A 7,958-nucleotide genomic window follows, 5' to 3' on the forward strand; every position below is an offset into this window, starting at 1 on the left:
TTTGATAACTATTGTGAACAAAAAATACTGCAAACCATATCAGTAAACAATGCTGAAGCCATCAAGCCCTCAGCAGCTGCCACCACCCCTCAGTGAAGACAAGCCTGCAGCCAGGCCTCTGCAGCCACTCACAAAGATGCGCTCTGAGGGGACTCTGAATAAGAAAGGACAGGACACTGGCCCTAGATAGCTAGGTGCTCGTCAAAGGAATGAGTTCAATGAGCCCAAATGTTTGCTTCCTTCCATACATAGAAAAGCGCTAAATTCTTTAACTTGAGATGCGTGGTTTTCTTTAGTTAACAAGTAATCTTTTAGTGTTCTAACTACCTGGTCTTTGTTGTAAAACTCCTATATATCCTGGCTCCTCCCCTACCTCTTCAGAGCAGTCCCTCAGAGCGATCTGAGACACTGTCATCCTGGGCTGAGCCCTCAGAATTGTCCACTGAACAAAACATAACTCAACTTTTAGGATGTACATTTATTTCAGTGGACACTATGTAAGTTTAACAAGCTATAGCTCTAAACGTTCTTAGAAACAATGAGCAGTACATATGTAAATTTTAAAAAATGTGTGCAGTATATTGTTATATATGTATTTACATGCACTATATTGTACTATGTACAAACTTTAACAATTCTACCTAATAAAACTGAAAAATAAAAAATGAAAAAAAAAAAAAACTGTCAACATGGGGGGAAACAGCAAAAACTCCCAAAAATAAAGACAAAATAAAGTTGTTTTTTTTTTGGAAAACTTGAAGGAATGTATCCCTGACTTGTTTAATGTTCTTTGTTCTGACAAAATATAAAGAGTATGCCGAAGACCCTGCTTCTCCAGAGCAGTTTCTGAGAGTAATCTGGGAAGCAGGCTTCTGGGCTGGTCCTCAGTTTAGTGGCTCCAATAAAACTCTTTTCTATTATTGATTGTTTTATTATTTTCGACAGAGGAAACTTGAATGCCTATTACACAGTGAAAGAAGCCAATCGGAAAAGGCTACGTGGAGCCAGCTGGCACTCTCTGAAGCCGCTCTGAAGTTCATGCAAACCCCCACCCCGGGCTCGGGCTCTCTGTGTGCCTAGAGCCACTGACACCTTAACCCCCACTTCCCTCTGCAGGAGCCTCCGCACACCTGCATTTCTGCAAGATATGAAACATCTTCTCTTGACATGTGTTTAGCCTAACAAGACTCATAGCCCCAGGAGACAGCCCGTCTCGCAATACCCTAGGGGACAGGCCTCACATCCTGCCCTTATTAAAGTCACAAATCCTATTGTTCAGAGGAGTCCCTGACAGATCTTACAGCCCCTGCTCCTTGAGTATGTGCCCACCCCCAGGGCTCATGCAGGCTCCTTGCCCTTGTGGCCCCTTGTAGCCTACAGCAGCATGCCTATTAAACTTTCCTAAGCTCTTCTAGGTCTCTGCTAATTCTTTACCAACCCTTGTTACCGGCCCACTGTGCCACGTGCCCACATTTGGTGGCCCGTATATGTTGCTTCCCTTTTCCCTCTCTGCTTTCCTTTCCTTTCTCATACCTTCCTGCTCCTTAGCATTTGGGAATTCCCTGGAATCTTGCTGAGGATTAAGGAACCCTGGCTAGGCTGCTCCCAGTGGGCTGACGCTCAGTCTGACAGGAGAGTAACCCTTGGCCATTTGTTGGATGCACGTGGGAAAACTGCCTTTTCTTTTCTAGTATCTCTACTACATAACCTGGCTCTGGGTCAAGGGGACTTCACGTCTGGCCCTGAGGAAGGCACACAGAAAAACTGGTCATCTGGTGCCTCTAGGCACCCAGGACCCTGTCTCCGGGTTGGCCGCAGACACAGAATAGGGTCAGGCGGGTGCATTAGGGAGAAGCGCTGAGAAGCCCCGCCCACAAACAGTGCACTCCCACCCACCCAATCCACACGCTCCTTCTCCTGCTCGCTGTGGCCTCCGTTTCTGAGCCTAACTGCCTGGCTCTGCTCCCGAGCCTCCTCGCGCACCGTGACGGTGACCGGGACCGAGCCCCCGCTCCTGCACCAGGTACTAATCTTTGGTGGGTAAGTTCCTTCAAGACCTTTTCTTTACTTTTCCTTTTCGGCCCTCCCTGCCACCTTTTCGGCCCTCGTGCTGGTTTAGCCTTTGTGCTGGGACAGAACTTGGTCTCTTTGGGGGGGGGGGGACGCCCCCCGAGTCTGACTGCCCCTCTGGGGCCGCTTTCTGACTGTTTCTCTCAGCGGGTGTTTTACCCCTTCCTGGGGCATATGTGATTGCCCCAAACGAGCTCTTTCCTCTCTTTCTCCCTTTTACTCCCTGAGACTCACCCCTTGGTTGTATTTTTTTTTTTTAAACTGACCTAAGTTCAACCCCTAGTCAGTAAAAAAAAAAAAAAAAAAAATGCAGCTTGTCTTTCTCTGTACCACCACCTGGCCACAATGCCAACTCCCAGATCAGAAGGCTTGGCCCTTTAACTAAACTCTGCCCTTACGGCTCTCAGAATTTAGGGTTTGTACTGGTCAGTCTGTGATGGATGGGCATGTGTGTGTTTTCTACTTTGTGTTCTCTTTCGTGATGTGTGATCGTCATTCTGCTTTAGGAAATAGGGAATTCTGGTTCTGTACCCCCGGAGCCCTCTAGAAAAATTCTGTCTAACTGGGCCTTAAAATGCAAATGTAGCTTGCTGTGCCTGAGACTTCAGCCTTGAGTTAATAATTAGCAAAACCTCAAACCAAAGGGAAAAAAACTGGTTAAAAAAAAAAAAAAAAAAAAAAAGCCCTTTAAAAACTCCAGTGGGAAAAACTAGGAGATCTCTGTCTATCTGAATGTATGTCTGTGTACACATGTGAGATGTCTCTATCTTTAAAAATGTTATCAAAATTTAATTGACTTAAAAGCACTTACAAACTAAATATTTCTAAAAAGCTAAACAAAGTAACTTTCAGGTTCACATGAACTCGAAAATATTCAGTATTAAATTACCATTTGGAATTAAAGTTCGCTAATTTAACATCTACACGTCTTTAGAGTCATCAGTGTTAAGCATAATACTTCTGTTGTACCAAGGCTTTAAAGTCAAATAAAATCTTGTAATATCTGTTACAAATTTGTCAACAAAAAATAACTTGGCAAAATAAAATTCTTATAAGTAAATTAAATACAAATGAGATAAGATACTAAAACACTAATTACTAAACAGTGGCTTCCATTGCAGAGAAACAAAAGGTATTTAAAACTATTAATATGTTTGGTGCCACCTTGAAATGTTCTCTATAAAAAGGCACACGGTCTTTAAAAATTGTTGGTATTTGTTTGCTAATCTTTAAAATGCTAATGTAAGACAGTTTATAATTACCCAGTTTTCACTAGAAATTATGGCTTTCAAGGGTTAAAATTACATAAAATTTTTTTTTAAAGTTTCCTTAAAACATTAATTTGCTTTTGGTTACAAATTATAAATTTTTTTGCCTCTTAAGTAATCTGTTCTGTATTTGCCTTTAAAATATTTTGTTATTTTGGTTTAATGAATAAGTATTGTTTCACAGTGACCTATGATTTTATCTGGACCAGGTATTTTAAAACTTTTAACAAACTTCCCACATATCAAATTATAATAAAGTTCTTTTGACCTATCCCAACTTTGGGATGCTTCAGAGGGTCCCTGAAACATTCCAAAGAAAATAGTAAGCTAATTAGGTTCATCTGATGCGTTAAATTACATGGGAAGTATTGCCATCTAAATAATAAATCTTCTTAGGTTATATTTACAAATGATTCAACTGACAAAGGCTTAATTTCTAGAATATATAAATAGCTCATACCATTTAATAACAAAAAACCTAAACCAAAAATGGGCAGGAGACCTAAACAAGCAATTCTCCAAAGAAGACATAAAAATGGCCAAGAGGCACATGAAAAAAATGCTCAATATCACTAGTTATCAGAGAAATGCAAATCAAAACTACAATGAGGTGTCACCTCACACCAGTCAGAATGGCCATCATTCAAAAGTCCATGAACAATAAATGCTGGAGAGAGTGTGGAGAAAAGGGAACCCTCCAACACTGTTGGTGGGAATGTAGTTTGCTGCAGCCATTATGGAAATCAGTATGGAGATTCCTAAAAAAACTAAAAATAGACTTCCCATATGATCCAGTAATCCCACTCTTGGGCATATACCTGGAGGGAACTCTAATTCAAAAAGACACATGCACCCCAATGTTCACAGCAGCACTATTTACAATAGCCAAGACATGGAAACAATCTAAATGTCCATTGACAGATGACTGGACAAAGAAGTTGTGGTATATTTCTACAATGGAATACTACTCAGCCATGAAAAATAAAATAAAATAATGCCATTTGCAGCAACATGGATGGACCTAGAGATCATCATTCTAAGTGAAGTGAGCCAGAAAGATAAAGAAAAATACCATATGATATCACTCATATGTGGAATCTTAGGGGAAAAAAAAAAAAGGATACTATGAACTCATCTACAAAACAGACTCACAGACACAGTAAACAATCTTATGGTTACCAGGGAAAGGGGGTGGGAAGGAATAAATCTGGGAGTTTGAGATTTACAACTGTTAGCCACTATATATAAAAATAAATCTTTAAAAACGTTTTTTCTGTATAGCACAGGGAACTATATTCAATATCTTACAATAACCTTTAATGAAAAAGAATATGAAAATGAATATATGTATTTTATGCATGACTGGGACATTGTGCTGTACACCAGAGACTGACACATTGTAACTGGCTGTATTGCAATTAAAATAAGTAATCTTCATAGCTTAAATTGTATGGAAAAATTATAAAATTTCTAAAAATCTGGTATATATAAATATTACCAGTCATAATTCTGATTATTGTAACCAGATTTCTTTATCAATTACAATGTAACCAGGTGTTTCACCATGCTTAAGTCTTATTATTCATGAACAGTTGTGGTTTTACTGTGATGTTTACTTTAAAAATGTTTTCTCTTTAAAAGATTTTTTTAAAAAAGACTTATTTGACAAGTACAGGTTTCTGATAACTTTTAAATCATACTGCTAACCTGGGTAAAAAATAAAAGTGATAAAAACTCTGATTATGTAAAACTGCTAATGAAAAGGATTAGTTACATGGGACTCATAAACTGATAGAAATTTTAAAAATCATAATTATAATGATTTTGGTTTTGTCAGTTAGTCTCAATTTGGCTATACTGATAAAACAGAAGTAATTATAGAGGAAAGACTGTTTCAGTGGATATTAAATTCTAGTTGTTAATTGAGGTCTGTATTTTCTAAGACTTCACTCTTCAGACCATTCCCTGCCCTTAGGTTATAAGGAAAGAGGGGAGGCACAGCCAACAAAGAACTGTCCTGCCCCTGGGGATTGTTACAAAGTTTAATTAACTTATTTTTAAAAAGCTCAGGAATCTAAATGTATTTCATAATCTTACACAGAGTTAAAGTTAATCCAGTTGTTAGGTTAATGGCCAATTACCTATATCCAGGCCTTCTGGGTTATCTTAATGGATTTCTCCACTCTATGGGTCTAAAGGGTAGGCCCTTAGGAAATTCATTCTAGAAAAAGTATAGTTCTGTATGGCCCCTAGTGATATGGCTAGGTGGGATTTCCTCACCTTGCCAATTAATACCTGCTCTAATCCTGGCCATAAATACACATTTTTTTCTAAAGTTACTCAAGCTCAATCAGAGCAGCAGGTGACAATTTAAAGCAGTTAACCAGATACACAGTTCTGTAGGAGAGCTGTAATTATACTAGTGTAACTAGAGCTGGGAAGAAGCAACAAAGAGGGAATATTTTCCTAAACCGTAAGACTAGCAAGACAGGTGGTCCAGAGACCTTTTGCTCACTATCAACAGGGCCTAGTCCCATAATAGCACATTGAGTGGCCGATCAATGAAATCCTTGCCCAACCTAGCAATGAGTATTCCTAGCACCGTGGGACAAAATGGTCATAAAATGCCTCCCCAAGCCATGGTCAAAATTTGCGATCATGTGGGGACCTGCCAACTAAAATTGGCACTTTTGCAAATTGGCATCTACCTCTACAAGGATTAAGTCACAGGCCACCGCAGTCACTGACCTTCCGTACACGCCAGAAGCAGCCCAGGGTAGAAATCAGAAATAGGCACTCTGTGCTCTGGGGAAGACTGGCAAAACAGAAACCACATGTCTCTGAACATCCTCACAGCCTCCCAGGGAGACACTGCACAGCTGCATGTACTGACACACAGTTACACGTACTAAGTACTATACTTAGGTACTAGTTACGAATGTCAACGCTTACAGCAAAGAGGTTAACAAACAGGTTTCTAACTCGTTCTCTCGTTTTCCTTTTTTCTTGGATTCAGAGGGAATAAGATCCTTTTTCACAGGCATTTTAAATTTCTCCTCTCCTTCCTTTCATTGGGATTGGCCATTTACCTTGGTATACATTTATTTTATGTTGCATTCTTATCTTACAAAAATGATTGTCTCTCTCATTGAGGTCCAAGCCCCAAAGAAAAAAACCAGACATCCCCTGCCAGCCACATACACCATGGCCCTTACCAGCGTGATGGGAGTGCAGCCCTTGGGTATGGGAAGGGGTTACTCACGGGCTGCCCCTCAGGCAGTCGGATTCCTGGGCAGGACCGGTTGGGCCCCATACCCCAGACAGATTGGCACCATAGGTAGGGGCAAAGCGACCTCATGTCCCACAGGAAGTAGTTCCAGAAGGAAAGAGACCTTCGCCCATGTTCCAAAGATCTGTCACTGCCAATCTGTCAGGGGGCACTGTGGAGCCAGCTGGCACTCTCTGGAGTCATAAAACCCCCACCCCTGGGCTCTCTGTGTCTGGAGCCATTGACACCTTAACCCCCACGCCCCTCTGCATTGCTGCAAGATATAAAACATCTTCTCTTGACGTGTGTTTAGCTTAACAAGACTCATCGCCCCAGGAGACAGCCCGCTCACAATACCCTAGGTTGACTGGCCTCACATCTTGCCCTTAAAACCTACTGTTCAGAGGAGTCCCTGACAGATCTTACCACCAACCAGGTACCTGTGCACAAATAGATCATGCAGCCCCTGTGCACAGTCCCCCCCCCAATAAAAGACCCTGCACGCCCACCCCTGGGGCTCACACGGGCACCTCTCACCTGTGTGGCCCGCTGACGCCTACAGCAGCGTTCCTATTACACTTTCCTAAGCTCTGCTCTGTCTCTGCTAATTCTTTTGCTAAATAACCCGTGTGTCACCGTTACCGTGTTGTGTGCCAACAACAGGCTACATACTTTGTGATTCCAACTACCTGACATTCTGGAAAAGGCAAAACTATGGAGACAATTACAAGATCAGTGGTTGCCAGGGGCCAGGAAGGGATATAGGTGACTAGGTAGAGCGCAGAGGGTTTCTAGAGCAGTGCAAACACCTTTATATACTGCGGTGGTGGACACATGTCATTACACATTCATCAACCCACACAATGTACAAAAGAAACTCTGGACTTGGGTGATTTTGACATGTCAACATAGATTCATCAGATGTAACATATGTACCACTCTGGTAGGGGTGCAGAAGATGGGGGAGGCTGTGTCTGTGTGGGGATGGGGTATATGAGAATCTGTACTTTCTGTTCAATTTGCTGTGAAACCAAAACTGCTCTAAAAAGTAAATATTTTTAAAAGAAGGACAGAAACTATCTACAAGCAAAATATATACATAGACACTTTCTCCTTTAGTCGAGAGAAGAGACAGAGATGCACATGAAGAAACATTAAAAGTGGTTAATTTTGACCCAACTCCTTTGACTTCAAGGTGAATAGTGTAAACAGATTAAAAGAATCCTGCACAAATGAACTTATTCACAAAACAGAAACAGACTCACAGACACAGAAAACAACCTTATGGTTACCAAAGGGGAAAGGAGGGAGGGATAAATTGGGAGTATGGGATTAGCAGATACAAACTACTA

The sequence above is a fragment of the Camelus bactrianus genome, chromosome 26 (genome assembly GCF_048773025.1).
Source record: "Camelus bactrianus isolate YW-2024 breed Bactrian camel chromosome 26, ASM4877302v1, whole genome shotgun sequence".
NCBI lineage: Eukaryota > Metazoa > Chordata > Mammalia > Artiodactyla > Camelidae > Camelus > Camelus bactrianus.